The following is a 17,854-nucleotide window of genomic DNA, read 5'->3' as shown; positions in this document are numbered from 1 at the left end:
GGAAGGAGAGCTGCCAGCCTGGCCACCCAGAAGCAGGTGTGCAATAAAATCAAGGGGGTCCACTGAGACCCCCGACCCTGAGCCCTGAGCTTACAATGGCCGTCCTGGGTCAGACCAAAGGTCCATCTAGCCCAGTAGCCTGTCTGCCGACAGCGGCCAACCCTAGGGACCCTGGAGGGGATGGACCGAAGACAGTGACTAAGCCATTTGTCTCGTGCCATCCCTCTCCAGCCTTCCACAAACCTTGGGCAGGGACACCACTCCTACCCCCTGGCTAATACCACTCCATGTAACCAACCTCCATGACTTGATCTCACTTCCCTTTAAACTCTGTTCTAGTTGTAGCCTTCACAGCCTCCTGCAGCAAGGAGTTCCACAGGTTGACTTTGCTTTGTGAAGAACAACTTTCTGTTACTAGTTTGAAGCCTGCTACCCATTCCTTTCCTTTGGTGTCCTCTAGTCCTTCTTTATGGGAACTAATGAAGAACTTTTCTGTATGCACCCTCTCCACCCAACTCCTGCTTTTAGAGACCTCTATCCTATCTCCCCTCCGTCTCCTCTTTTCTAAGCTGAAAAGTCCCAGTCTCTTTAGCCTCTATTCATATGGGACCTGTTCCCAACCCCTGATCATTTTAGTTGCCCTCCCCTCTCCCAACCTCTTTCTTCCCTTCTCCCTCCTCCTTTTCCCAGTCTCCCCCAGTTTTGTTCATTTTTGAACACAATTGTCCTTTATTTTGTACATCCATAAAAGGGTTTAGGGAAGGGTAAGTGGAAGGCGGTGAGGGAGGAATGGGGTACGAGCCCCTGATGGGGAGGACCGGGCTGGCTCTGCGTGCTTCTGGGGGTGGAAGCTCTCCTGCAGCCCCCCGATTGTCCCCTCTCCCCAGATGGCAGCCTGCGGCAAGTGCAGCCAGTCTGATGGCCGAGTGCTGTGATGTGCCCAGTGTGGGTACTCCGGGCACTCCAAGCCAGGACTGCTTTGCAAGCGGGGCACCCCTGAGAACTGTCTGTCCGGGGTGGGGGTCGGGACCCTTTAAGCGCAGCCCTCGGCTAGCCTGAGACAGCATCTCCATGCTCTAAGTCCTCCTCTGATGACCTGCTGGCACTGCTTCCAGCCATCATTAACCCCGGTTCAGGGTCCACTTAATGTGGACGTGCTAGTTCAAATTAGCAAAACGCTAATTCGAACTAGTTTTTTAGTCTAGATCCGTTAGTTCGAATTAGCTTAGGTCGAATTAACTAATTCAAACTAAGTTAGTTCAAATTAACGTTGTAGTGTAGACATACCCTCAGTGATTTCAGCATCCACTAGAGTAAATTTACGTACAATGGAGACTCCTTATGGAGCCTTTCTTTAATTCTATCATTGAAACAGTGGAGGAAAACAGGTTGAAGCAATCTTACAGCTTACACTTGAAAGACGTGCAGCTGGCTGACTCAGAGTCCTCCCGCCCCCCAGCTTAATCTATAGGGCTCTTGAAGACAAGTCTCTGTCCATCCAAATGTATTTACACTGACAGGGTCTCTCCTTTTAACTGAGTTAAACACAGTCTGTCTTTTCTGCATTCCCACAATAACTGCAATCACTGGTGATCATATCTCACAATTTCTGTATTTAGCATCAACACAATTTGTGGCCCCACAACAGCCAAATTGGTCACAAAGGGCAAAACACCATTGTAACAGTTGAATATCTAGTAGACCTAGGCAAACTGAGTGAACTGTATTTACATGCACATGCCCAGAATCTCATTCTTTAAACTGAGATTTTTCATCAGGGTAAGCACAAACTCTTCTTTTGAATTCCTCCAATAATTAGAGACATGTCAATTAGTATTAACACAATTGTGACCCAACAGCAGCCAAGTTGACTACAATGAGCAAAACACCATTAGCCGAGTATCTAATACATCTAAGTAAAACAGGAGTAAACTGTATTTACATAAACACACCCAGGATTTCTTTCCTATTCCAGCTGACTATGATGGTAGCATTGATTCAGACCCTGCTTACATCTATGAGTGGCCCCTGCAAAGCAGTCTAATGTGGTGACGCACTTGAATGAGATTTCTTTGATTTAGAAACTTGTTTTGTTGTCCTGATTAATGTGGCACAAAACAAATTGTATTAGAAACTTCTGTAATATTTCATTTCCAATAGACCATACAATACGTAGATATTTAGCATTTTGAACAGAAAACATCAAATTAATATTATTGAATGTATCCATTTATATAATAAAAGTTCCATTGTTTTCTGTTACTTCACAATTCTGAAAAATCTATCACAAATACATTCTGATTGACTGAATTTAGATTTAAACATCTGAATACGGGCAATAGTTGCTTAAAAATTTGTTTCTATGGTAAATAATGACACCAAATTTGAAACTTCATAAGGAAGAATATACTGTTTAATCCACAACAAAATGTTAAAAAGAAACCTGTAAAAATAAGCACTGTGTACAGTATGTAGTTTTACTTACAATTGGTTAATTTTATTGTGTTAGGTCAGGTGTATTTTTGTTATTAAGTTATACTTCATGACATGGTGGCTTTAATTATCTAATGATTATATTGAAATTATAATGGAATTACATTTACCCCAGATACTTTTTATTAATACATATAACCGGAAGACCTAAATCAAGGAATTACTTATTACTACTCATTTGGCTACATGATGAATGTATTTGAAATTTTAAAATCCATTTACTACATATTCTTTACAATGGTGAATTTATTTTAATGGAACCACCATATCAACTCTGTCTTCACAAACAAGGCTAGCTCCCAAACTACTGCAAAAGGCAATACAGTATGGGAAGGAGGTGGGCAGGTGGAAAAAGAACAGGTTAAGAACTATTTAGAAAAGCTGGGCATACGCAAATCCATAGGGCTGAATCTAATGCATCCGAGGATGCTGAGGGAGTTGGCAGATGTCATTTGAGAGCCATTGGCCATTATCTTTGAAAACTTGTGGAGATCAGGAGAGATCCCAGATGACTGGAAAAAGGGAAATGTAGTGCCCATCTTTAAAAAAAGGAAGAAGGACAATCCAAGGAACTGCAGACCAGTCAGCCTCATCTCAGTCCCTGGAAAAATCATAGAGGGAATCCTCAAGGAATCCATTTTGAAGCACATAGAAGAGGAGAAAGTGATCAGGAACAGTCAACATGGAATCACCAATGGCAAGTCATACCTGACCAATCAGAGTAGCTTCTATGATGAGGCAACTGGCTCAGACATGGGAAAGTTGATGGATGTGATATACCTTGACTTTAACAAGCTCTTTATATGGTCGCCCATGGTATTCTTGACAGCAAATTAAGAAAATATGGATTGGATAAATGGGCTGTAAGGCAGATAGAAAACTGGCTAGATTGTCAGGTCCAAGGGGTAGTGATCGATGGCTCAGTGTCTGGTTGGTGGTCGGTTTCAAGCGGCGCGCCCCAAGGCTACGTTCTAAGACAGGTTTTGTTCAACATCTTTATTAATGACATGGATGATGGGATGGATTGTGCAAGTTAGCAGATGACACTAAGCTAGGGGAAGAGGTACATATGTTGGAGGGTAGGGATAGGGTCCAGAGTTACCTAGACAAATTGGAGGATTGGGTCAAAAGAAATATGATGAGGTTCAACAAAGGCAAGTGCAGAGTCCTGCACTTGGGACGGAAGAATCCCAAGCATTGTTACATGCTTGGGACCTACTGGCTAAGTAGCATTTCAGCAGAAAAGGACTGGGGATTACAGTGAATGAGAAGTTGGATATGAAACAATAGTATGCCCTTGTAGCCATGAAGGCTCATGGCATATTAGGCTGCATTATAGGAGCATTGCCAGCAAATCTAGAGAAGTGATAATTCACCTTTATTCAGCACTGGTGAGGCCACATCTGGAGTTTTGTGTCCAATTCTGGCCCATCCCATTACAGAATGGATGTGGATGCATTAGAGAAAGTCCAGCAGAGGGCAATCAAAATGATTAGGGGGCTAGAGCATATGAACTATGAGGAGAGGCTTAGGGATTTGGGCTTGTTTAGTCTACAGAAGAGAAGAGTGAGGGGGGATTTGATAGCAGCCTTCAACTACCTGAAGGGGGGTTCCAAAGATGATGGAGAGAAGCTGTTCTCAGTGGTGACAGATGATAAAATGAGGTGCAGTGGTCTCAAGTTGCAGTGGGGGAGGTATAGGTTGGATGTTAGGAGGAACTATTTTATTAGGAGGGTGGTGAAGCACTGGAAAGGATTACTTAGGGAGGTGGTAGACTCTCCATCCTTAAAGTATGTTTACACAGCAACATTATTTCAGAATAATGGACATTATTCCAAAATAACTATTTGAATATCTGCACAGCAGTTGCATTATTTCACGACTTATTTCGGAGTTGGTAAACCTCATTGTACAAGGAATAACACCTTTTCCAAAATAGCTATTTTGAAATAGGGGCTGTGTAGAGAATGCAGCTGCAGTTATTTCAAAATAAGGGGTCTGCAGCCCTTCCCATGGTGCCCTATTAGTCACCCTGACTATACTCAACTAAACTCTATAGTCCCCATTTCTCCTGGAGCCCTTAAAGCTGCAGCCTCAGGGCAAAGGGTTTGTGGTAAGCAAGAAGCCCTGACAGCCCTGAGCAACCCTGCAACTCCCACTGCCTCAGAATTTGGCCACAATGAGCCAGTCTACAGCTCCCACTCAGCCCTCCACGGATCCCAGGGAGCAGTCAGGCAGCTCCCAGGAGCCTCCCGGGGTTGAAAGAGAAGTGTGCCTTCCTGCCTGGGGTGGAGAACCTGGACCTTCTTGAGGTCTGGGGAGAAGAGCAAACCTCCAGGATCTCTGCACCAGATGCAGAAACGCTTATGTCTATGGCCAGATGACCGAGACCCTGGCCAACAAGGGGCATATCCACACACAGGAACAGGTGCGAATGAAAGATAAGAGCTCTGCCAGGGCCCAAAATTGCAGGTCCCTCTCCAGGGCAGAACCCCACACCTGCCCCTACTAAGAGGACCTGGGGGTGGACTTGGGGCTTGAGACACCTGTTATTGTCTTCCCAGGGGATAGAGACTCAAAGAAAAAGGAGGAGCCAGACAAGGCCAGCACCATCACCCTCTTGACTCTGGTGAGTGCCATCACATTCCCTATGTAGGGGGTGCAAGGGGTGGGAGCACAGGGGCTGGGTTGCACTTCTCGCTCAGCCTTTGTGGGCCGGGATCACATAGCAGCCTGTGCACATGTATGTACATGGAGCATCACTCTGGAGCCCACAACCTCAGCAGGCTACACAAGAGGACCCTTGTGCTATTGTGCTATTGACTTGCTATACTCATGATACCAGGATGGGACACCCCCCTCCACCAGCCCCCACTAGAAGGAGTCTTGGGACGTGGACATACATGCACACTCACCAGTGCTGCACATAGCACATGGGCATACCTGCACTCTTGGGGCAACATCCGCTCCTGGTGAAATGCGGTCCCCTGGATGGGGAGAGGAGGGGGCTAGTGAGGCTTCCCCACCCTCAAAGAGACATTTGGGCCCCTGCAGGCAAGGGCCTATTGGCTAGAGCACACATGGCCTTACTCCAAGCACATCACATTCGTCTGAGCTGAAACTCTTTCTCTCTCAGCTCAGAGATGAGGGCAAGGCTCCAGGCTCAGTGTCTCCTGGGATGACTGACCATCTCTCTTTATTTTCCACAGCCAGACCAGATGCGAGAGGGGGGCAGTTGACACCATCCCGGGGCAGTCTCCCGAACCCGAGGGACCCACAGGTGCTGGAGACCATGGAAGAATTCCAGATTCTGATCCATGTGGAGCAGACCCCGGACCGCAGACTGCAAGGAAACATCCAGCCGCAACGAGACACCTGGTGGGAGATGTTGAATCAGGACCACACCATATGTGTAGCCATGCAATCCTAAGTCATCAGTGCTTCCTGCTCCTGCTCCTGCTTTCACTCCTGCTCCTCCCCATGGCCGCCAACGCCCCCAAACCCGTGGGATCACCAGAGCCAGGCACCACCCTCAGCCCGAGCCCTGAGACTCTCGTCACCTTTCCAGCTCCTTCCCCGCCCTTCCAAGGTTCCCTTCCCTTCCCTTCTCCTCCTCCTCCCCCCTCTCTCCCTGGTTCTTTCCCCAGTTCCTCCCCAGTTACTTTGACCCCCAGTAGAAACAACACAGAATTTATTTTTTCCACACAAAAAAAAGTCTGTTTTATTGTCCCTGAAGGGGAAGGCGGAAGGGGGGAGTGGAGGCATGATGGAGAAAAGGCAGAGAGGTGTGATGCATAGGCCCCTAGTGGGGATGCTCAGGGCAAAGTGTCACTGGGATCCTTGTGAGTAACTTTCCCTCAGGGCTTTCCAAATGTACATGGCCCCTTGATGGGCCTGCTAGATGGTAGCTTTGTGTGGCTGCTCAAAGGCCTTACCAATGTGGTCAGCCTCTGTCCCCCGCCACAGCAGGAATGCCTCCCCCTTATGCTCACAAATATTATGGAGCGCACAACATGCAGCCACCATGTGTGGGATGTTCCACTCCCTGATGTCCAGCCAGGTCAGGAGGCATCTGAACCGCATCAGAGACCATGTGGGCCCTGCTGAGCCTGGCATTGAACTGTTCCCTAAAGTGGTCAAGGTGGCCAGTTTAGGCCTTCATGAGCCAGGGCAAGAGAGGGTAGACCACATCCCCCACCATTCATATGGGCATGTCCATGTCCCTGATCACGATGGTGCACTCAGGGGGAAAAGTGTCAGCATTCAGCTTCTGGAACAAATAGGAGTTGCAGAAGACATGGACTTTGTGCGCCTTCCCTGACCACCTGACATAGATGTCCATAAACTAGCCCTGGTCATCCATGGCAGCCTGCAGGATCATTGAGAAGTACCCCTTCCAGTTGATATACACAGATACCTGATGATTGGGGACCCAGATGGAGATATGGGTGCCATCAATAGCCACACACACACACCGTGCAGTTACAGAAGCCTATGCTGGCAAAGCCAGTGACGATGGTGGCCACGTGACTAAGGTTGATAACCCTGCACAGAAAGATGGTGTTGATGGCCCTCACCATCTGTAGAAGGAGACAAACAAACAGAGAATCACAGGGTGGCCAGAGCTCATAGACTCATAGACTTTAAGGTCAGAAGGGACCATTATTATCATCCAGTCTGACCCCCTGCACAATGCAGGCCACAGAATCTCACCCACTCCCTCCTAGAATAATCCTCTCACCTATATCTCAGATATTGAAGCCTTCAAATAGTTTGAAGACCCCAAGATGCAGAGAATCCTCTAGCTGTGATCTGTACCCCATGCTACAGAGGAAGGCGAAAAACCTCCAGGACCTCTGCCAATCTACCCTGGAGGAAAATTCCTTCCCGACCCCAAATATGGCGATCAGCTGAACCCTGAGCATGTGGGCAAGACTCACCAATCAGACATGCAGAACGTTTTCTATAGTAACTCCTATCATCCCTCCATTTACCACTGATAATGAATGGTCAATTAGTTACCAAGATCATGTTATCTCATCAAACCATCCCCTTCATAAACCCATCTAGTTTAATCTTGAAGCCAGATAGATCTTTTGCCCCCACTACTTCCCTTGTAAGGCCGTTCCAGAACCTCACTCCTCTAACGGTTAAAAACCTTCATCTAATTTCAAGTCTAAACTTCCTACTAGCCACCTTATATCCATTTGGGTATGTCTACACTTACCCGCTAGTTCGAACTAGCGGGGTAATGTAGGCATACCGCACTTGCAAATGAAGCCCGGGATTTGAATTTCCCGGGCTTCATTTGCATAAGCCGGGTGCCGCCATTTTTAAATCCCGGCTGGTTCGAACCCCGTGCCGTGCGGCTACACGCGGCACGAACTAGGTAGTTTGAACTACCGTTACTCCTCATTCCACGAGGAGGGTAGTGTAGACATACCCTGCGTTCTTGTGTCCACATTGGTATTAAGCTTAAAAAATTCCTCTCCCTCCCTGGTATTTATCCCTATAATACATTTAAAGAGTGCAATCATGTCCCCCCTCAGCCTTCTTTTGGTTAAGGTAAACAAGCCAAGGTCCTTGAGTCTCCTTTCATAAGACAGGTTTTCCATTCCTCAGATCATCCTAGTGGCCCTTCTTTGTACCTGTTCCAGTTTGAATTCATCCTTCTTAAACATGGGAGACCAGAACTGCACACAGTATTCCAAATAGGGTCTCACCAATGCCTTGTATAATGGCACTAACACCTCCTTATCCCTACTGGAAATACCTCGCCTAATACATCCCAAGACCGTATACTTCTCACTATTATATTTCATCCTATTGCTATCACTCCAATTTACAAGGTCATCCAGATCTTCCTGTATGATATCCCGATCCTTTTCTGAATTGGAAATAGCTCCCAACTTTGTGTCATCCACAAATTTTATCAGGACACTTCCACTTTTGGTGCCAAAGTCAGCAATAAACAGATTAAATAAAATTGGCCCCAAAACTGATCCCTGAGGAACTCCGCTAGTAATCTTCCTCCAACCTGACAGTTCACCTTTCAGTATCACCTGCTGTAGTCTCCTCTTTAACCAGTTGCTTATCCACCTCTCAACTTTCATATTAATCCCTATCTTTTCCAATTTAACCAATAATTCCCCATGTGGTACTGTATCAAATGCCTTACTAAAGTTGAGGTAGATTAGATCCACTGCATTTCCTTTGTCTAAAAAATCTGTTACTTTCTCAAAAAAGGAGATCAGGTTGGTTTGGCACGATCTACCTTTTGTAAAACCATGTTGTAATTTGTCCCAATCACCATTAGCTTCAATGTCTCTAACTACTTTCTCCTTCAAAATTTTTTCCAAGATCTTACATGCTACAGATGTCAAACTAACAGGCCTATAGTTACCGAGGTCTCAGATATGTTATATTACCATTATTCCTAAACTCTTCATTAGCCTCATTAAAGATTGAAGCAAAGTATTTGTTTAGATTTTGGGCCATTCCTAGATTATCCTTAACCTCCATTTCATCGTTAGTAATTAGCAGTCCTCCTTCTTCTTTTTTTGTTTTTTCCCCCCCTATTTATATGGCTATAAAACCTTTTACTATTGGTTTTAATTCCCTTTGCAAGGTCCAACTCTACCTGACTTTTAGCCTCTCTAACTTTGTCCCGACATGCTCTAACCTCAATAAGGTAGCTTTCTTTACTGATCCCTCCCAACTTCCACTCCTTATATGCTTTCTGCTTTTTCTGCTTGCTCATCCAGCTTGGTCTAACACACCTGCCTATACATTATTTTCCCTTTCTTGGGATACAGGCTTCTGACAGCTTCCGCAACTTTAACGTAAAATAATCCCAGGCCTCCTCCGCCTCAAGATCCATAATTTCTTTAGTCCAATCAACTTCCCTAGCTAATTTCCTTAATTTATTAAAGTTAGCCCTTTTGAAATAAAAAACCCTAGTCTCAGAGGGTATGTCTACACTGCCACCCTAGTTCGAACTAGGGTGGCTAATGTAGGCATTCGAAGTTGTAAATGAAGCCCAGGATTTAAATATCCCGGGCTTCATTTGCATCTTTCCGGGCACCGCCATTTTTAAATCCCCCTTAGTGCGGACTCTGTGCCCACGGCTACACGCGGCACGGAGTAGGTAGTTCGAATTAGGCTTTCTAATTCGAACTACCGTTACTCCTTGCGGAATGAGGTGTACTGGTAGTTCGAATTAGAGAGCCTAATTCGAACTACCTACTCCGTGCCGCGTGTAGCCGCGGGCACGGAGTTCACACTAAGGGGGATTTAAAAATGGCGGCACCCAACAAGAAGCAAATGAAGCCCGGGATATTTAAATCCCGGGCTTCATTTGCAACTTCGAATGCCTACATTAGCCACCCTAGTTCGAACTAGGGTGGCAGTGTAGACATACCCAGATTTATTTTTATTTATCCTTCCATTTAATTTGAACTGAATTAGCTCATGATCACTCGAACTAAGGTTATCCCCTATAACCATTTCATCTATGAGGTCCTCTCTACTCACCAAAACCAAATCTAAAATAGCATCCCCCTTTGTTGGTTCAGCAACTACTTGATGAAGGAACTCATCAGCTATCACATCTAGGAAAATCTGAGCCTATTATTATTACTAGCACTTGTTCTCCAGTCTATAGCTGGAAAGTTGAAATCTCCCATGATTAAGCAGTTTCCATGAGTATTTACTTCATTAAAAACATTAAAGAGGTCTCTATCCATATCCAAATTGGGTCCTGGTGGTCTGTAACACACCCCAAGCACTATCCCAGGGGAGGATCTGGTAGTTTTCTTCCCCAATGTGATTTTTGCCCAAACAGACTCTGTCTTCTCCATTCCATCACTTTTTATTTCTTTACAATCTACCACATCTTTGATATACAATGCGACTCCACCACCTTTACCCTTATTTCTCTCTTTCCTAATCAGCACATACCCTTCAATATCTGTACGCCAGTCATGGCTAGTATTCCATCATGTTTCTGTTATTCCTATAATATCTGGTTTCACTTCCTGGACCAATAGCTCTAGTTCCTCCATTTTGTTACCTAGGCTCCTTGCATTGGTGTACAAACATCTTAATTTTTGGGTCCCCGAGCCCAACAACCTCCACCCCACTGAACACACCAGGAGCAACCCCCTACTTGCCCTATCCCCCAGCAGGGCTTTTATGAGGGTGGAACTTAGAAAAACTCCCTGGGGAGGGGGCTTGCACCTCCCCTCCTCCAAAGCCTCCTCTTTCCCTAGGGAATCCCATTCCAGCAGTCCATTACCCTCTTGGGACAATAGCCCAAGAGCACCCTATCTGCATGAGCAGGGACCCAACAGTCAATCTCCCCATGCCAAATTGGTTTCCGATAGAGCGGTAGCTGTCCAGCATGACAAGGTTCCACAGGACAATAGTGACTTGCTTCTGGAGGAGGATGGCAGGTCTCATCTGAGTGTGCTGCCACTTGAGGGACAAGGGTGAGCCACTCACAGAGTTCCAGAAAGGTGTCCTTCCTCATCCAGAAATTCTGGAACCACTGCTGGTCACTCTATCACTCCATGACGAGACCATCCCACCAGTCAGCATGGTTGTTCAGACATCAGAAGCGGTGGTGCACGGTGTGCAGGGGAGGGTGAGCAGGATTCAGCAGTATGAGCCGTGCCCACAGAGAAGCAAGGAGGGTCTCCAAGTGGAGCAGGGGACCAGGTTCCTGCTGGTCCTGGGAGGCAGCCTGCAGAAACTGCTGCATGAGTTGCAGCAGAAGTTGCAATAGCCAAAGACTGCCCAGAGGCAGCTCCAACTCCACGTCGGGCAAGCTGAGGTGTCCACAAGGGTAACCACAGCAGGCAGAAGAAAAGGCTTTGCTGTCCCTCGAGAAGGTAGGCAAAAGAAAAAAGCAGAGACACTGCTGTACTTTAAGCAAGAGCCTCTGATAACCTCAGGTAGCAGCTCTAGGAAGTAACTGCTGTCCTAATGCCCTGCCTGAAGTGGTTCTGGGCTGCCTTTAATGCGAGTTAGTGTCCAATCAGTGTGGATGCTCTATTTCAAAATAGCTCGGCACTATTTTGATGAGCTTTTGGTATATAGATGCTCTATTTCAAAATAACCTATTTTGGATTATTTCTTCCAGAATAGCTTATTCTGAAATAAATGTGCAGTGTAGATGTAGCCCTAAAGGTTTTGAAGTCCTGGTTTGACAAAACCCTGGCTAGGATGATTTAGTTGGGGTTGGTCCTACTTTGGGCAGGGGGTTAGACTCAATGACCTCCTGAGGTCTCTTCCAGCCCTATGGTTCTATGATTCTATAAAGTTCAAAAGCAGTGGGTGATATTCACTCAAGAGCAGAAGCCCAGCAAAAGGTCCATTACCACATATGATACATTGGCTTAAGCAGGACTTGAACAGTTCATAAGCTTTGAACTGGTCCTCTGTTTCGGAGTATGTTTGGTCATTTTTCTACATTTATTGTTATTGTGGGATGTATGTGTGTCATACACTAACTTAATTATTTTAACTACTGTGTATTTACGATAACTGGAGTCTAAAACATATGGGGCGTGTCTAGACTGCCATGATTTTGCGGAAATACTTTTAACTGAAAAGTTTTTCCATTAAAAGTATTTCCACAAAAGAGCATCTATATTGGCAAGTGCCTTTGCACAAAAGATTTGCTTTTTCACAAAAGCATCTATGCCCAGTATAGACGCGGTTTTGCACAAGAAAGCTCCGGTGGCTATTTTCGCCATCGGGGCTTTCTTACGCAAAAAATTCCTGTCCCTGTCTACACTGGCCCTCTTGTGCAGGAACACTTGCGCAAGAGGGCTTTTTCCCGAGCGGGAGGGTCAGATTTCTTGTGCAAGAAAGCTGGCAATCTTACATTAGATCATCAGTGTTCTTGCGCAAATTCTCGCGGCCAGTTTAGACAGCTGGCAAGTTTTTGCGCAAAAGCAGGTGCTTTTGCACAAAATCTTGCCAGTCTAGATGCACCCATGAAGGAAGGAGGATCCAGTGGTTAAGGCACTGGACTGGGACACCTACGATTCTTCCACAGCCTTCCTTGTTGACATTGGACAAGTCACTCATTCTCTCTGTTCACTGAAGATGCTTCCTTCCTCTCACCATTTGAGTTCTGTTTAGTTCATCTGAATTACTTCATTACTGTTCATTGGCGCAAAGTGCTCATGTCACTTAGATGAGTGCAACTGTAACTGCCTGCAGTCAGATTCAAATGTGGGACCTCTGGAGTTTAGTGTAGGAGTCTCTACAGCTTGAGCTAAAAGACAGCTGACTCTAGTTTAGGCTGTACAGCTCACTCATTCTTAGCTCTCACTGGAAGTAGTCTAAATGCCACTACATGGGACAGTGAACCAAACCCACTAGGGGTATGTCTACATTACCACCCTAGTTTGAACTAGGGTGGTTAATGTAGGAAACCAGAGTTGCAAATGAAGCCTGGGATTTGAATTTCCCGGGCTTCATTTGCATATTGCCGGGCACCGCCATTTTTAAATGTCCGCTAGTTCGGACTCCGTGCCCGCGGCTACATGCAGCACGAACTAGGTAGTTCAGACTAGGCTTCCTAGTCTGAACTACCGGTACACCTCATTCCATGCCACAGCGGAGCAAAGCCACGGAGAACACGGGCGGCGGGACCGCCCAGACCAGGGAGACGCGGAGCAAAGCCGCGGAGGATGCGGGCGGCGGGACCGCGGCGCGTCTGGGCGGTCCCGCCGCCCGCGTCCTCCGTGGTGAGAAAAGCCGCTCTGCATCTCCCTGGTCTGCTGGGGGGGGGGCCCCCCAGCAGACCAGGGAGACATGGAGCAAAGCCGCGGAGGACGTGGGCAGCAGGACTGCCCAGATGCGCCGCGTCCTCCGCGGCGAGAAAAGCTGCTCCACGTCTCCCTAGTCTGCTGGGGGCCCCCCCCAGCAGACCAGGGAGACGCGGAGCAAAGCCACGGAGGACACGGGCGGCGGGACCGCCCAGACGCGCCGCGGTCCCGCCGCCCACGTCCTCCGCGGCTTTGCTCCGCGTCTCCCTGGTCTGCTGGGGGGCCCCCCCCAGCAGACCAGGGAGACGTGGAGCAGCTTTTCTCGCCGTGGAGGACGCGGGCGGCGGGATCGCGTCATGTCTGGGTGGTCCTGCCACCCACGTCCTCCGCGGCGAGAAAAGCCCCGTTCGTAAGTAGGGATCCGACATAAGTCGGATCCACGTAACCTGGGGACTGCCTGTACAATAAATAGTGGTAAGAGTTTGTGAGAAAGAAAATCAAGATTTGGTTGGACCCTCTGGTCATATTTCCAACTGAAGGAAGCTTAGAGAGGTAGAATAAATGTTTCTTTTGTCTTCTTTAATTCTTGAGTACCTCTCTTCACAAGTTTAATAAAGAACAGAATTTTAAGTGCCAGCATACACTAGTAAAGCCTGTTGCAAGATTTATATCCTAGATTTGAAGGCCTCAAAGATTCACATAATCATGAAAACCTTTTGTTTTTAATTCAAAGACAACTTGAGTTTTACCCATGATAAATTTAAATTTAGCCGTATCAGGCTCATTCATTCTAACTGTTCCCATTATAACTTTGTTATTAGTGTTAACCAAATTGCCTCTGTCATGTTCCATTAGATGATTAAGAGATTTAGGAATACTTCAAGTAATAACATTTCAAAAATAAAATCCTTTCCAAGTTCTCCTCACTGAGCTGCGTATTATTTTTTTTTAAACAGACTCATTCTAAAAGCTTCTGCAGCGTAATAGAGTTATGCAGCAATTTCTTCACCAGCTAGCGTAGCAAAGCCTTCAGCCTTAACGAGAGGGTGTGAAAGGCATTCAGGGACAGAAACAATATTTTCCAATGCAAAGCTTTGATTTTGAGTGGGGGCAGTGAGGGTCATGGCAACAGAATTAACCTACATGTACATGTAAGGAATGGCAAAATAGCTTGAACTTTTGAGAGGCCTTTTGTTTGTATTTTGTAAAGGACAGCTTAAAAATTCTATTAAAATCTTACATTTAGATAGGCTTAAGCCTGGAAATTGCAGTTGTCACCTCTTATAACCTTTGGTATTTTCCCCCCAACCATTCTTCTTAGTCATTAATTTTTTGTGGTAATACATTTTCCTTATCTTCTAATTAGTTGTTGCTCCTAGCATATTTATGATGGTGTGTTCACATCTGCTCAGATTTCTCTCCCTTCTTTCTCATGCTGGTCCTCTGCTATAATTAACATAGCTGATGCTTTAACACTGTTCACCTACTCGGAATATCAGGGACTTCAGATTTAAATTCCTGGACCATAACCTGTCACCATGGTTTTGGTTCTGGGTACAGTGCAAGGTTAGGAGAAAAGACCATTTTCTGGCTTAGGTGTTCTCAAAATGTCACATGCCTTGTGCTATAATCTTGTGAGATCATCTTCTTTTGAGATTTCTGCTTGAATGAAAATAATCATGCAAGCTCAGTGGCTCTCTTGAGATTTCAGCTCAGAAGAGCAGATGCCTTGCAAGCAAAGATTTGCAAAATTTCAATACTGTCAAATTTCATCCTGTATCCTATATCTTCATGTCATACATAGTGTAATTTAAATGTAAAACAAATCTTATTTGGCCAATGCCACTTCCAACACCTCTCAGGGGGTATATCTACACTAGCCACCCTAGTTTGAACTAGGGTGGCTAATGTAGTCATTCAAACTTGCAAATGAAGCCTGGGATTAAAATATCCCAGGCTTTATTTGCATGTTCCCGAGCGCCACCATTTTTAAATGCCCGGTAGTTCAGATTCCCTGCCCACGGCTACATGCGGCACGGGCTAGGTAGTTCGAACTAAAGCCCCTAATTCGGACTACCGTTATGCCTCCTGCGGGTATGTCTACACTACCCCCCTAGTTCAAACTGGGGGGGGTAATGTAGTCATACGGAATTGCAAATGAAGCCCGGGATTTGAATTTCCCGGGCTTCATTTGCATGAAGCCGGCCGGCGCCATTTTTAAATGCCTAGCTAGTTCGGATTAGGTTCCACGAGGCATACAGCTAGTTCGGATAGGAAGCCTAATCCGAACTAGCTAGTTCGTGCCGCGTGTAGCCGCGCGGCACGCAGTCCGAACTAGCTGGCATTTAAAAATGGCGCCGGCCGGCTTCATGCAAATGAAGCCCGGGAAATTCAAATCCCAGGCTTCATTTGCAACTTCGTATGACTACATTACCCCCCCTAGTTCGAACTAGGGGGGTAGTGTAGACATACCCGCAGGAGGAGTAACGGTAGTCCGAATTAGGGGCTTTAGTTCGAACTACCTAGCCCGTGCCGCGTGTAGCCGTGGGCAGGAAGTCCGAACTACTGGGCATTTAAAAATGGCGGCGCCCAGGAACATGCAAATAAAGCCCAGGATATTTTAATCCCAGGCTTCATTTGCAAGTTTGAATGACTACATTAGCCACCCTAGTTTGAACTAGGGTGGCTAGTGTAGACATACTCTAATATATTACTTTCTATGCTAATAACTCACCCATGTTACCTTAATGACATCAGTGGAACTCTTTGCACTACAATTTTCCTGTATCTTTCAATTCTTTTAAAACTCTATTTGTTAGAATTATGATTCCCTTGGCCTGTTTAGTGTATCTTGCATTGTGAAATTAAATTGCTGGATGTGGTGTTCTGTGAAAAACTCTTCATGGTGCACAGGAATGATATTCAGAACTTGTAACTAAAATGACACTGGTGGGCTATAAATAGCGTTTAATGTTAGCTACTGACTGGGTTAGAAGAATATCTGTTAAAATGACTCTTGGTCATGGTGTCTTGTGTTTCTGGATAAATCTTCGATGTGATTCATCAGTAGTTTGTATTATCTTACATTGCAAATGACAGGAGTGATTCTACCCTCGGCTATGTCTACACTGGCCCCTTCTCCGGAAGAGGCATGCTAATTTCTAACTTTGGAATAGGGAAATCCGCGGGGGATTTAAATATCCCCCGCGGGATTTAAATAAACATGGCCGCCGCTTTTTTTCCGGCTTGGGGAAAAGCTGGAAAAGAGCGTCCAGACTGGCGCGATCCTCCGGAATAAAGCCCTATTCCGGAGGACCTCTTATTCCTACTTGCAAGGAATAAGTCCTACTTGCAAGTAGGAATAAGAGATCCTCCGGAAAAGGGCTTTATTCCGGAGGATCGCGCCAGTCTGGACGCTCTTTTCCGGCTTTTCCCCAAGCCGGAAAAAGGCGGCGGCCATGTTTATTTAAATCCCGCGGGGGATATTTAAATCCCCCATGGATTTCCCTATTCCAAAGTTAGAAATTAGCATGCCTCTTCCGGAGAAGGGGCCAGTGTAGACGTAGCCCTCATGTTTTTCCATACTCCTCTAAATGAATATCCTTGCCACAATTTGGGGCCAGGTGAGAAGTGCTTCTTCATGGCCACTGCAGCATGAGCGGGCACAGTAAGGTCCAGGTTGGTCTGCCACTTGTGTTCCCCAGCGTTACATACATAAAATACTCAGATTCTCTAGGGGGACCCACTTTCACCCATTCCTAGGGCTCAGGCATAACTTTTCCAATATAAAAACTTCAGAGGGGTAGCCGAGTGAGTCTGTAACAGGAAAAACTTAATAAACAACAAATAGTCTAGTAGCACTTTAAAGCCTAACAAAACAGGTAGATGGTACCATGAGCTTTTGTGGGCACAGCCCACTTCTTCAGATGACCGGAGTGTTGGAATTCCAGATCCGAGAATAAATAAGGGAAGGAGGGAGGGGAGGGAGAAGGGAAAAAAATTGAAGGGGAAGAAGAAAAAAAGACAGAAAGAAGTATTTCCTGTTTCAGACTCACTCAGCTATCCCTCTTAAGCTTATCTACTCACTGTCTAAAACTAACTATATTGTTAGTTTTCCAGTATAGGCACCCACCCTTATCATTCTGCAGGCTCAGGCATAACCTTACACTTGGCAGGTTTGTGGGGTCTTTCACCAGTGAAAGAGCCTTCCACAGTAATATCCTACTTAATCTCTATTTATTAATGTTAAGAACAGGTGCACACACCAGGCATGTACTGCTCACCACTCCAATAAGACAGATGAAATTGTCTTGATGGCCAGTCAGGATCCAGTCCATGTAGGGATCTCCAATTTCAGCACAGTGACATTGGCAGAGTGTGGAGGCTTGGAAGCTCTGAGTTTGGTGCTGTGTCCTGGAGTTGGTTCCCCAAAGAACTTCCTTTCAGACACCAAAACCTGCGTCCTTCTTAGCTGTACCGTAACCAATTATTTTAGTATAATTTTACTAACCAATCATAACCTATAGCAACAGAGTTACCTAACCAATCAGACCTTACCACCTTCATTGATTTACACCTAG

Source organism: Pelodiscus sinensis, chromosome 16, assembly GCF_052426305.1.
Source record: "Pelodiscus sinensis isolate ZL-2025 chromosome 16, ASM5242630v1, whole genome shotgun sequence".
NCBI lineage: Eukaryota > Metazoa > Chordata > Testudines > Trionychidae > Pelodiscus > Pelodiscus sinensis.
This window is presented reverse-complemented; position numbering follows the sequence as displayed.